This window comes from Nymphaea colorata, chromosome 12 (assembly GCF_008831285.2).
Source record: "Nymphaea colorata isolate Beijing-Zhang1983 chromosome 12, ASM883128v2, whole genome shotgun sequence".
Lineage (NCBI taxonomy): Eukaryota > Viridiplantae > Streptophyta > Magnoliopsida > Nymphaeales > Nymphaeaceae > Nymphaea > Nymphaea colorata.
In genome coordinates this window covers 1,425,240-1,440,294 of record NC_045149.1, presented here as the reverse complement: position 1 = coordinate 1,440,294, position 15,055 = coordinate 1,425,240, and positions in this window count along the sequence as shown.

Below are 15,055 nucleotides of genomic sequence, written 5' to 3'. Positions count from 1 at the left end.
GCCGGTCCACCAATGTAGATACCCTCACAACCGAGGACTCTTGAATACAGTTGTACAACACCCCTAGGACATATATAATGATAGCCTCCAGCATATATTGACCAAACTGATCTATATTACTATTATAAATATCTTGAGGTAGGTATTTATATAAATAATATTTAGCGCTTATAAGATCCTTTCCTACTAATAGGTTGATTAAGTTTGGAGTCTCCTTAAATATACTATATTCATCGAAATTACTAGTTATATCTTCAATCCTCTTCTGTAACTCATATAATTCATTTTCCGATAGATCCATAGTCTGATTTTGGCTTTTATCCATCTTGTACTCATTCAATAATTTAATAACTTGGATATTAAACCTGGAAGGATCTTCATTCTCTATGCATTTAGCTTCTATATCCCTGTATAAATCATCCCAAAACTCATTAATGATAGTCTGACTAGAATATCTTACAATTCCATACCTCATATTCGACAACTTTAATATAGTATCTCTTAAATTTTGCCTTTTATGGGCTAAGGTGTTGCCCTTACGATCGGTGATGATAATCATGATAGGATCCGTTTCGGGAACGTTGGATAAATTCAGAAAGAATATTGATGAGGAAAGAAAAAATAAATACCTCATGATTATCTACGAAATTTGATATCAAGGTCTTTTGTTGAGTACATGTTATAAACACATATGAAGGGACAGTCAAGGAGCGGGGGGCCCCATCTCCTTCAATCAATGAGTAAGTGAGTAAAAGTTATAAACAAAATGACAAATGGAGTGAGGGGCCCCATCTCTGGAGCGAGGGGCCCTATTAATGAGGATGATTGATAGTTAGTAATTACCATAATCCTAACTCTATCTCAAAACACTCCTTCAATCAATGAGTAAGTTAGTACAAGTTATAAACAAAATTACCAATGGAGCGAGGGGCCCCATCGACAATTTCCAGAATCCTAACTCTCGGCTCAGGAGGGGGGAAGCTCAGTATTAGGCCTCAAAAGAGAGTTAGGATTCTGGAAATTGTCGATGGGGCCCCTCGCTCCATTGGTAATTTTGTTTATAACTTGTACTAACTTACTCATTGATTGAAGGAGTGTTTTGAGATAGAGTTAGGATTATGGTAATTACTAACTATCAATCATCCTCATTAATAGGGCCCCTCGCTCCAAAGATGGGGCCCCTCGCTCCATTTGTCATTTTGTTTATAACTTTTACTCACTTACTCATTGATTGAAGGAGATGGGGCCCCCCGCTCCTTGACTGTCCCTTCATATGTGTTTATAACATGTACTCAACAAAAGACCTTGATATCAAATTTCGTAGATAATCATGAGGTATTTATTTTTTCTTTCCTCATCAATATTCTTTCTGAATTTATCCAACGTTCCCGAAACGGATCCTATCATGATTATCATCACCGATCGTAAGGGCAATGCCTTAGCTCGTAAAAGGCAAAATTTAAGAGATACTATATTAAAGTTGTCGAATATGAGGTATGGAATTGTAAGATATTCTAGTCAGACTATCATTAATGAGTTTTGGGATGATTTATACAGGGATATAGAAGCTAAATGCATAGAGAATGAAGATCCTTCCAGGTTTAATATCCAAGTTATTAAATTATTGAATGAGTACAAGATGGATAAAAGCCAAAATCAGACTATGGATCTATCGGAAAATGTCCAAGTCTCAAATCTGATCTATCTTTAGAAAATCAGATCCATCATTCTCCTTTTACATCCTGGATATTGAATCATAAACCAAATTTCAATACCATATCTAGATCCATCTTCTAGAATCTTTTGTATCTGGACCTGGATTTGGCTCTTAGTATCAAATCTACATCCATGATCCACATGTAAGCTTAATGCACATTATATCTCAAAAATGTATCATGATTTTCTCACTCCATGCTTAATGTCCATTCACACATAACCATTTGAAATGTGTAAAATTCTTAATTGAGTGCCCTGGCATAGACAGAATCAAAAACGATATTTGTATGTGGATGGGACAAACATGTTATTTATTTATATCAAGTTATAGAATAAGGTTTAAAAGTGTGTTTTCACCTTTGTTTGTTTTTGTTTTGTTCATTTTGCACATTCAATGTCAATCCAAATACTTTATGAAGAAGCAAATAGCACTTTTCCATGCACACAGGCTTTTTACAGAATCAAAGTCTAAGTTCGGATGAGTTCACAACAAACAAAATACTATTGAAAATATACTTTTAACCTATGGTTTAGGGTGTTGAAGATGAGAGAGAATACCAAAAGTGTTAATCTAGCTCAAAACAAGTTAAATTTTTAAGAGAATCCTTCGTCTAAGTTTTGGTTTGGGCTGTATTAGCACTCAATCTAGACCCAACCAGACTTAATGTGGGGGTCATGCAAGTGGGCTCAGCCAGGGCACTGTTCGAGTAATTTCTTTTTCCCTCTTCTTTATTCTTTTATTACCAGTTTAGTTCTTTTTCTTATGCATGTTTAGTTTAGTTTTGCCTTCAACATGTCTAGTTCAATTTTCTTTTTCCTTGTAGCGTGTTTAGCTTTCTTTTTCTATATAACATGTTTAGTTCTATTCTATTTCTTGTTAAATTTAGCATGTTTATTTTCTAGATTATATCTATTTTAATGTCTTTAGGGTAGACATAGGGGTCAGGTATGCCCCTCTCTTCCCTGTCTATTTCTTTTAAATTCTTTGCTTTTGTTTACTTAGTTTTGCTTAAAGCATGCATATATAATACAATTTTCTTTCATGCTTGTTTTAATCATCCGTTGCACTTATGTTTTAATTTACACTAAGTCACCTTGCACCCACATGCATCTCTTGTTTGAAATCAAACTGAGTCAACCTAATGGCATACCATCTGTGCATTAGCCTAGGTATGTGAAAACCTGTATCTAGTTTGGTCCTCATGCAAAACCATTTCAAAATCATAGTTTTCCAAAACATATTTGGAAATCAACTTCTTTAAATGATTTTAAAAACCCTAAACCATGCATGTATGGAGTCCAAACCTAGCACACCTCTCTAAGGCTTAGCATAGAATGGTCTTAGAGCCTATTTCTTATCAACCCAGACCCATAGCCTAGGTCTAGTCAAACATCTTTAAACACTCTTTCATATGAAATGAATGATATCTATCTTATATCACATGATTTGACTAAGACCGAACACATTTACAGTCAAATCCATACCAAGTATGTTCAAACCTAGTGTAGGTAAGACTGAACCTAGTCACTTTGACCAGCTTCTCCCTAGCCCATTTGGATGTTGAATTTCAATTCCAAGAATTGAATTCATATCATAAACTTTATCTTGATATAAACCATGACATTAACCCAAGTCTACCTACCTAGATTTGGATGTCCAGTATTGGATTTTGGATACCAAGAATTAGATTTTGGATCTTGGAATATGGATGTCACATCTTAGATTTTAGATTTCAGATTTTAAACTTTGGTTTTAAAATCAGATTTCGCATATGAGTCTCGAATCATTAACTTCAGATCATGGATATTTGGACTTTTGCAACTTGAACCTTATATTCTGGATTTTGGATTTTAGATCTTGGATTTTGGATTTATGATTCCAGATTTGGATATCAAATTTCAGAAACTAGATTATGGATTTTGTGTCTTGGATTTTGGATCTCAAATATTAAATCGTGGATATTGAACCACAATTTCAAATCTTAGATTTTGGATTTTGAAGTTGTCTAACATGATATAATATTTTGTATCTTCGTGACATCTCCTATTTTAATTTAGAACATTTCACAATTTCACAAACAAGCATGCAAGCACTCGCACTATGGCACGAGAACTCCAAGTATTTTCACAAGCACTTACATTTTATGTGAGATTTTCACACTCTGGTGCACAATGCAAACAAGTACTCCACTGCATATATTTCACAAGCATAATCATGCATTTTCACAAGCATCACATCATTATTCACACTGGGGCACTTTTTTTAATTTCAAAATGGATTTCATTTTTGAAATTTTCATTTCAAAAATATTGTCATTCTCAAGATGGGTGTTCGTTCTTTGGTACTAAGCACAGTTTCCAGTTCAATATTAAAGAGGGGCATTTGTGAACACTCAAAGTTTTTACAAGTTCAAATGACCATTTTACCCTCAACCATGACATTTTCAAATAGATTTTAAATGATCAAATTTCATAGACAAGGAGACATTTTTGAGCCAAACAAGCATTTTTTACACTAGCATTAAACATCTAGACCCAAATCACCTAGGTTGGCCAATATAAAAATTATTCTTTTGCCCCTACATCCTGGCATTGCACCCAAAAGATATGAATTTTCACCAACATTTCTAATAATTGCCTAACATTTAAGCAATTAGGTGATTTCTCCATTTTACACGAACCCAAGAGTCGCTAGAGTTAGCTCATCAAAGTCATTCTAGTCTGTAGGCAGCTTCCCTATAGCTTAGATCAGCTCAGAGAACTTAAAACGATGATGTTTAGCTCAACCAAGTCAAAATACGTTTACCTTAATGGAGAAAAGCTTCATTTCTGATTTTAAGCCACTCAGCCCAAGTTTTAATCATATACTAACTTGCATATATTTCTACTAGCTCTTTTCTCTCCTATTTTCGAGAGGTTTGAGCAGAAGTTGAATTCAACCTAGAATATTGAGCTAAAACTGAGCTAGGGCCATGTTTATCACATATAAATCAAGTTTTCATTAGTTTAGTTTGTTCATTCATCTCAGTTTGAATTCAATTTAGTTCTGAGTGCTTTCTCTCTACTATTTTTTAGGGGTTTGAGATGAATTTGAGTTCAACCTAATAGAGCGAGCCAAAATTGAGTTGGGATTATGTTTATCGTGAGTAAATTAATACACCTTTAGTTTAGTTTAAGTTCATTCACTCATTCCTAGTAGTTGCTACGTTCTGTAAATTGTTGTCGAGCTCAATACTACAAAATTAAAGTGAATTTCTTTGATCTTTCAACATGTCCTTATAGTGAATTTCTTTGATCTTTCAAGATGTCCTTATAGGTAAGTAGCTTTCCCAAGTGTCCTCAACTGCATATATGAAAATTTCAATAAGAATCTGATATTTATAGTGTTCCTTGATTTCACTTTGTAAATGTGTTGTATACGGCTTGGTAAAAATTTATTTTTAATTTTTGGAGCTATCTAGGAAGATTTTTTTAGTAAGATTTTAACCAGAACCTATTTAGGAACCTAAACGCAAGTTGGTACATTCAGATCAAGAGAATTCATTTGGAATCTTCCAACAAGATTTTAATCAGATTCTATTTAGGGGCAAAAGGTTATTTTCTTTTTTAGCCATATTTTTCTACGTAAACATAGGGTGTAAGTCACATAGATCTTGGTTAATGATTTTCTTTGATTCCAGATCCTTAGTAGAAGCCCATCATTTTATTCAAACACATTTGAGCCCACAATCATACACATTGGTATTTTGGTCATTTGTCACCATGCATGTATTTTTCATAAATCTAACTTATGAGCTACATGAACTTATGTTAGTTTTTCATAAATGTTCCACGTATCTAGTAGGTCTAAGCCTATGCTCAACCTATCCCAATTCCTCCTCATACAATTGAATTTTTCGAAGGCTGCACTTAGGCTGAGCCTGCGCTCAGCCTGAGTTTGTACAAAGTCTTTTTTCAGTAACTGAACATGACCTAGGTCCTGCCCATGTCATACAGCTTGAACCCACCAAGTGCTACTCTATCCATGTCTCGGTTCTTGCTATTTTCATTTTTTTCATTTTTCATATTTTTTATTCAGATTATGTATCCAAGTCTTATTTCTATGTTTGCATCTCATATCCAAGTCTCAGATCTGATCTATCTTCATAGATCTAGTTCCAACACTTTCTTTTTAGATCTTGGATATTGAATCATAATTCAAATTTTAATACCACATCTGGATCCACCTTCTAGAATTTTCTTTGGATCTGGACTTAGATATAGATCTTAGCATCAAATCTAGATTCAAGATCCACATGTGAGCTTAATGCACATTATATCTCAAAAATTTATCATGATTTTCACACTCCATGCTTAACGTCCATTCGCATGTATGTCATTGAAACATGTGGAATTTTTAGTTGAATGCCCTTGCATAGATAGAATCGAAATCGATAACTATATGTGGTTGGGACAAACATTTTTCTGATTTATTCAAGTTTTAAAATAAGCTTTAGAAGTGTGTTTTCTCTTCTTCATATTATTGCTTAGTTCATTTTCCACACTCAATGTCAATCCAACTTTTAACCTATGGTTCGGAGTGTTGAAGAGGGGAGAGAATGCTAAAAATTTAGTGCTAGATCGAAAATCTGAAGGGAATTTGCCCCTTCTATCTCCTATAAATATGGCCTCATACCCCCTTATCAACACGTACTTTGATCTATTCCTTGAGAAGCCCAAAAAGTTGGTAAAATTCCAACTAGGTACTCAAAAAAGGGGTCAAGTTCAAAACAAGTTTTTTTAAGAGAATCTTGATCTAAGTCTTGGTTTGGGCTGCATTAGCTCTCAAACTAGACCCAACCAGACTTTGTGTGCCAGTTTCAGGTAATTTATTTTCCTTCTTCTTAACTTTACTCGTAGATGATGTTTCAGCCAAGGAATGAAGGGGAAACTGCTCCAAGATTGGGACAGCAGCATTTCTTCAAGAGACAATCTTTAATAATGACCTCCAAAGGGCTGGTTCGTAACCTCCCAATGCTGGACGTGATGATCCCTTAGGCAAGGATCTCACCCAAACTTCTTGTTCATGGAAGAGAAAGCTGGCCGGCTCTTGCTTGCTTGGATGGATGGATCATAGTGATCAGACTCGAAGAGTGATCTCCAAGAGCTGGGTTGGAGCTTGCCTTCTCCAAGATCTTTAAGAAAAGAAGGTTGGTTGGCTAGATGATGGTGTGGAAGCTAGAAATTTAATAGAATTAGAATACCTAAAATGTGCTACAGATTATCTATCTAGAGGTTCAAGGGGGATATATAGAATTTTCTTACCAATAGTGGTGAGAGATCTGTCGCAAGAGGGTGTGTCAAATAGCACTTCATGCAAGAATTTCTTTTTCTGGTGGAGAAAATATTTTTGGATTAAGGTTGTTTATGACCAATAGTAAATTAAGACAATGTTTATCATGAAATAGAAGAATTGACAAATTTTCCTCTCTAATCGACCGAAAGTTTTATAATGGATATTATTATTGCTGAGCCATTTATCTTAAAAATCTTGCCATGATTAAAATACTTTTTTTTTAATAAAAAATGATCATGGATCACACAATTTTGCACATGTCCATTGATCAATTTATATATGAGTCTCTTTGAAATCATGATGAATCATTAGAACTTCCTCATAATTTAGGCCTATGGCCAGTTTTGTCATGACCAACCGAGCCAATGGTTTGGGATTAGGCGGCTAGCAACTAGGTCAGGCCATGCTACCCCATTTGGGGCGAGTTGATTCAACCAGCTCGGGCCAATGGCCCAGCTTGGTCAGTCCATGATGGGCGGCTTGAGCAGACCGCGGGCCATATATGGGCCGGTTGGTTATATATATATATATATATATATATATATATATATATTCTTTTGGTTTGCAAAGTTTCTTCCTTGAAGATTCAATTTGAATTATAAGATTGGGGTTTCATGTTTGGATCCCATCCCTAATTCAGCTGAAATGCGTTCTCTTGAATTTTAGACCTTCAATTTTAGAATTTTGTGATTAAAATGTCTAGAGAGGGTTTTTTTTTTTTTTTGGCATGGGTCAAAGGTGACAATACTCCAGCTTTTAAGCTGGTCGTTTGTTTCAGCCCAAGGGGCCTGACCAGATCTGGTCGGGTGGCCAATGAGCCGGCCATGCATTGGCCAATGCATGGCTCGTCTCCTTACTTATATTCCCATATGTTTTTATATTTGCTTCCTCTTTTTATTCTTCTTATTTTTCTCCTCATTTTACTATAATATTTTAAATTCCCTTTTTAATTTTGAATCTTCGCCTTTGCTTTCAAATGAATTTCACATAATGATCGATTCATGATCCGGTTTGGATTGGTGTCTTGGTTCACGAGTCAAATCATGGCCCTGATTTAGATGTTGATCCTGGACCATGAATCCAGTTTTGAATCTTCAACTTTTGAATAAGAAATTGGACGATGGATTTGGATCCATAATTTAGATTCAGTTTTGGATTTTGTGAACAGCACAATTTTTTTACATTGCAAAATAACCATTTTATCCATACATCAATTGTCTTATCACTATTTTTGAACGGTTTTACATCCTGTTGGGTCTGTGACTCTAGCTTGAGGGCCCCACCCCATTGTATTAGGAAAACTGGCTCCTTAACCACTGTGGAAGTTTATTTTCGACTCTGTCCAAGTCTGGCTACGTTTGCAAAGGTAACACCCGACCCTACCAAATTTAGAAGCCAAAGCCCACAAGATGCTATTTTATAGATCTCATTCTGCTAAACCTACTGAAAAATTTCTTCACCGAAAGCCCAACAAATAGATCTAGTTTCATGCTTCTTTCGCATATTCATTAACATGCATAGTGGACATATTTAGCATATTTGGTTTTGTTTTATGTTTGTTTCCTAGGTTCAGAATCGTAAATTTCAGTTGCATACCCTCACATGCACATAGAGCATGCACACGCCATGCAAGAAAGATAAAATTTCTGTTATGTCTATTGACAAAATACAGCAAATTGTTTTTTGTAGGTAGTATTACAGATTGCAAAAATCTATCCTCTATTTTTTGTTGTATAGCCCACAAACCAAGAAGAATCTTACTATCTTACAAATGGTAATTGTTTCTGTTTGTATTAGCTTTCCAACAAGTCCTATTTTACATGTTTCCAATGTCTTTTGACCAAATTTTCTAGTTGAATTACAAAGAATGCTTTACTGCAATCAATATTTTAGCAGAAATCTAAATGATGATAAAAGCATAGCATACTTTTGATAATTAAGGTGAGTGTCTAGCACAAAAATTTTGAGTCTGGTATCTGGTGTCCTGCATTTTGTAAGTGTCTAAAGTCATGTTCATGTTCGCTATATTTCTTTCTCTTCATAAGTGGAGTCATGATCATTGGGTAAAAGGTCGTTAAAAGAAATTAAGGCCCTTATATGGATGTGGCTTTCCCTTGGCTGGCATCCTTTTCTTTCGTTTCTACTGATGGCATGTTATTTGCTTGATTAGTTTAGATTTGAAGTCATGATCACTAAATCATTAGCGTGCTTCATGTAAATAGAGTCTTGTGCATAAGGATATAAGTTGTTTTAGAAAGGTGGTTTCATATTTAGGTTTCTCAATAGTGTTAAATTTCAAGTGTAGAGTGTTGTGCATAAAGAGTTTATTTTGCTTGCTTATAGATTTTCCCATTGGCAATGGTGTGAGTATATCCTAATAATTAAAATTAATTATAATCATTGGCAAGTTTAGATTCTCATTTCAGTTGTTGATTTTGAATATTAGGTGATTATGCTTGCCATAAATGTGTCATCTTTTGATTTACGTGTTGCATGCATTCCATTTTATTCATTTTAGTTTAAGCTTAGGACATGTTTGATTTGGTATATTTAATGATTCTAGTGCATTACAAGTTGCATTATGTATTGTATATTAGCTATTTAGGTTGTTATATGCATATTAGGCACGTTATCACTATGTTATAAAGGTGTTAGGATGGGTTTTGTATGTTATATTGTCCCCATGTGTTAATTATAGTTTATGCATGTTTGTTTTGATAAAACATAGGTTCCCCATGTAGTCGAAGTTGTTTTCTTTTTCTAAATTTTGGGACCATAAGATCTTTAGTTTGAACTAAAAAGTATATTTGAAAAATTACAGATTTTTTGACATTTAGAAACCTAGTTCAACCAAACCATAGCTTTTTTTCAAATCCGTACAAAGTAGAAGTTTCTCCTACGTGTCTAGTTTGTTGCCAATTTTCATGGGATTTGGAGTTGTTTTGGTCTATCACATTCGATTTTCAGAAATTAGTTTTCTACAATTTACATAAATATACGTTTTTACTGCACCCACACCTAAAATTTTTTGAAAACTGTGACATCTTCTCCCACACCAGCACCCATGTAACACAGTTAGAACATGTTAGCTAAGACCCTAGATCAATACTCTCTAAAACCTAATTATGATACATCCTTGTTTTCCGCTATAACTAGTTTTCTGCTCCATGTTTGTCATGTCATACCTCCCAACCTAGTATGTCTTTTCACAATCTGTCACCTCTCGTAGACTATCCTTTATCCAAAGAGTCCAAGGTCCAAATGGCATATTGAGCTCATGTCATATTCCCTAATTTCCCACATGGTATAGGTTGCTGCAAAACAGGACTGTTGTTAATTTTTCAAAAGCAAATAACACTAAAACATAATTGAAAACTCTCAACTATTCTATTTGGTATGGTTTTCATACTTTTAAACTTGCAACTTAAAACATTTACACTTTATAGTTTATAGTTTCAGATGAAAAGCATGTTCTAAGTAGGTGGTTGAACTTCAAATTGGTCATTTATGTGAGTTTCACATAATCTAACACTTCAATAATACGTCGCGATGTATAAGGAAGGATGACATTAAGTTTCTTGACAATTGACCATGTTTTGCATTGTTATGGCGTTGATAAACATGCTATGTCACATTTTCAATAAAAATGAAAGTCTTTTAGTCTGTCGTTTTTCTTACCTAATTATGATACATTCTTCTTTTCTGCTATAACTAGTTTTCCGCTCCATGTTTGTCATGTCATACCTCCCAACCTAATGTCTTTCCACAATCTGTCACCTCTGGTAGATTATCCTTTATCCAAAGTGTCCAAGGTCTAAATTTCATATTGAGCTCATGTCATATTCCCTAATTTCCTACATCCTATAGGTTGCTGCAAAACAGGAATGTTGTTAGTTTTTCAAAAGCAAATAACACTAAAACATATTTGAAAACTCCCAACTATTTTGTTTGATATGGTTTTCACACTTTTAAACTTGCAACTTAAAACATTTACACTTTACAGTTTATAATTTCAGATGAAAAGCATGTTCTAAGTAGGTGGCTGAACTTCAAATTGGTCGTTTATGCGAGTTTCACATAATCTAACACTTCAATAATAAGTCGCGATGTATAAGGAAGGGTGACATTAAGTTTCTTGACAATTGGACCATGTTTTGCATTGTCATGGTGTTGATAACTTACTATGTCACATTTTCATTAAAAATGAAAGTCTTTTAGTCTGTCATTTTTCTTATTTCTTATATCGATGTTTTGGGTGGAACTTCCACTTCTTACCATTGGGTTTAGTCTTTTCCATTTGACTCACAGGCTGTCATCCCATTTGGTCTCACTCTTAACCAACACTCCTCTTTTAGTCTCAGTATTTTTAAGTCTTGTACTATTATAACATGGGTTATAACAAACATAATAATGCATGCATAGCATACCTACATAACATGTTCATTTACTATATGTTCTTACATAACATTATTTGTTAGTGCATTTTAGGCGTGATAAGCAGTTTAACATGTGGTTTTCATGGACTTTCATTATTTTAGTTCCTGTAGTTGTTGTTTGGTATAGTTCATGCATGCATTTAGCTTCTAGATCTTCATTCAGAAATCATGCGTAAAGTATGAAGACTTCTCTACAACTTTTCTATGCTATAGAGCGATTTCAAATTACATACACATCCCTTTTCAGTTTTTCTTTATTATGCTATTTGAGTTAATGTAGCTTGCGTTGCATATAGTTTACCTTTCACGGAAGCATATGCAAAATATTTTGTCATGCATCACACACACTTGCTCGTTTCAAATCCACACAAGTTAGCCAAAATGAATGCTATTCAACATACTCACCATTCTTTTGGCGACCAAAAAAGTTCAACATGATCCATATAGTAGTCTGAAAGATTTTTGGGTGGTGAAAGTTGAAAAACCTTGGTGTCCTTTTAGATACACATTCAAACTAGCATCATGGCTTTGAAACCATCTTTACACTTAGTTTTCAAAATTTAGTTTCCAAACTTCAATTTCCACACTTCATTTCTAATGTTATTTCAAAGTTGCCCTTCAACTTCATCCTCAAAATCTTGCATTCACACAGGGTTCTCTAACACATGGGTCAAAATCTATTTTCAAAATCCAATCTATATGGACTCCAATGACCATTTCAAATTCAATGTTTCATATTCCAAATTAGATTTTCAATTCCAATTTCAAACTTACATTACATATATAATGTAATTATATGATTTACAACATGTCAAAATGATGGAAAGGGTTCTTCAAACGATATGTTCTATATTTCTAAATCCCTAAGGGTCGCATAGATGTTTCAAAACTAATTCATGATTTCAAATCTAGGAGCATATGTATTTTATGTTACGCACTGTTATCTAGGTTTAAAGAATAATATGTGGGATTAGGCATTCAATACTAGGGTTTTGACCTTAGATTGGCTACCCCATATAAAGGCATCAAGAATGACTGATCCACATACCAACAAGATGGGTTCCATCTCTTTTTTATGGACCAAGGTGAGTTAACTATTTTTTTCCCATCAATTGCGTGCAAGACATAAAAATTGGCATGTGAACATATTTAAAATCCAATATAAAATTGGATTCCATAATTGGACTTAGATCCAAATTTTAAGTCTAGCTTAAGTCTGAAATCCAAACTTGGATGGAAATCTAGATCCAGAGTCTGAAATTTAGCTTTACATTTTAGTTTTGGATTGGATTTGCATCCATCATCTAGATTTGAATTTAGGGTTTTTTTGGCTTAGATTTAGATCTAGGTTCTACACTATGACCTATTTATGGATTTAGAACTTCGATATGGGTCTAAAACTTCCATTTGGATCTAGTTTTGGATTTGGATCTAGATTTGGATCTGGTGTTGAAATGTGAATCAAATTTTGAGTCCAGAGATGCAATTTTGGTTCTTGTATCAATGTTAGGACCTAGCTTTAGATCTAGAATCCACATTGGGATTTTAGTTTTAGAACTAGAACTTAGATGTGTGTTTAGAATCTCTTTTTTGTCCCGTACTTGGGTTAGGCATTCAAATTGACTTTAAATTTAGATATAGGGCATGGGAACCAAACCTAATTTTGATTCTAGGTTTAGAATTTGATGCCCTAGATTTGGATCCAAGTTTTAGAACTAACCATAGGTTTATATTTTTAGCTTGGGGTTTGAATCTAGGTTGAGATCTAGAGTTTCTTATGGACCTTAAATTTGGATTCAAGTTCTAGGGTTTAGGTCAGATCCCTAACCTAAGGTTTAGGTTTTTTGTTATCTAGTAAAATGAAGTGTATCAAAGCTAATTATTGTCAAATACCTTGAAATTTAGGATAGTGTTTTCATCCTCAAACTTTATTTTGGTCTTTGGAGTGCTTCAGAAAAATAAGATTTTATTTTGAAATGAAAGAGAAATAAACTCCCCGTTGGTACAAAGTCTGGCTGCTCAACATGTTTACTGGGGGTAATCTGACCAAGAACAAACATTTTGCTTTGCATATTTCGATATTTGAAATGTCATCCTAAATCCTATATGCATGTGTACTCAAGTCTAAATATCTTTTTTTAAATATTGAGACAAATTTTGAAATAATTAAAATATGCTTTGGTTTAAAAAAAAAATTGTCATCAGGTTTAGAACTACAGTTTTAAAGGATAACAAACCTGTAATAATTAGTAACGTTAGACACTTGAGATTGAATTGTTGGAATAGCCAAATCGTATAAAAAACAAAGTGTTTAAAAGAGACATTTGTAAGATCATTTGAGTTCTTCAAATATTGTCACTAGAACTCAACTAAAAGATAACTTATATTTGAAGATCGTTTTTAAAATAGAAGTTTTCAACTTATTTGAGGAAATATAATTAAGAGCAAATAGATGGATGATGACAATAGTTCTTGTTCATCATAGGGCCAAAAAGAGAGATTTTGCAATATTGTAAATATCAAAATAATATGTTGGAAAAAGTGAAGGTTTCATAATTTGTAATGATGTTTTCCTTGAATCCTAAGTAAGTTTCAATATTTTACCTTAATTCGTTTATCACCTCATTAGGGCTTGATCTTGTCTTACTTAAGCTTCTTAGAAATATGCTTGTGAGCATCCATGAGTCGCATAAGTGATTGTGTATGCAAAACATACATCTATAGAGCAATGGAAAGGAAAAATTTGATGGCAATTGATAGAGGTAAGATTTCATCTAGTGAGTCTTTTAATGGTGTATTGAAAATATAGATGGACCAATGAAATACTAGAAGAATGATTAAGAAAAATATAAAAGATGAATTTGCGATTTGAAAAATAAAAAATGATATGCTCAATGCAAATTAACATGTACATCAAGCGTGCTTGGTTGTTTCTCTGGTTGGACATGTCCTAACCTCAAAATGATAAAGATAGAAAAACAACTCATCCTAAATCCTTACATCGTAATACACATCCACGTACAATCAAGCCATCAAAATAGAGAATTAGATAGATAAATGAAAAGAATAGTTAGGCGATGAGAGAACAAGAATAGTTAGAGAAAAATTAAAAAAGAGAAAGAGAAAAATGAAAATACATAGAGAGAAATAAAAATAAAAGAGCCACAACAAGTCTGTATCCTCTTCTCTTCCAATGTTTTTTATCCTCCTCTTCTTGTCTTTCTTATTCCAGCTATAAGAGGCTGGCAGTGATATAGTAGCATATGGAGAGTGATTTTGCACTAGTACCAAAAATTGTAAGACCAACATTGTCCACGTTATCATATTCTTGTTTCACTTACTTTTCCTCCTTCCCTATTTCTTGCATCGTTGGCAAACTTGTCGGGCTGACTCGGAAAATCTCCTGAGTCAGCTCGGATCACCAACAAATTTAGCCAAGAGTAAAGGTTTGGCCAGACTTGCCCCTCAGTTAACTCGACTTATATTGACTCGACTCGACTCGGCCCTGACTTGCCCCTGAATACATTATGGTTATTTAAATACTCGACCGAATCAATGAGTCAACCCA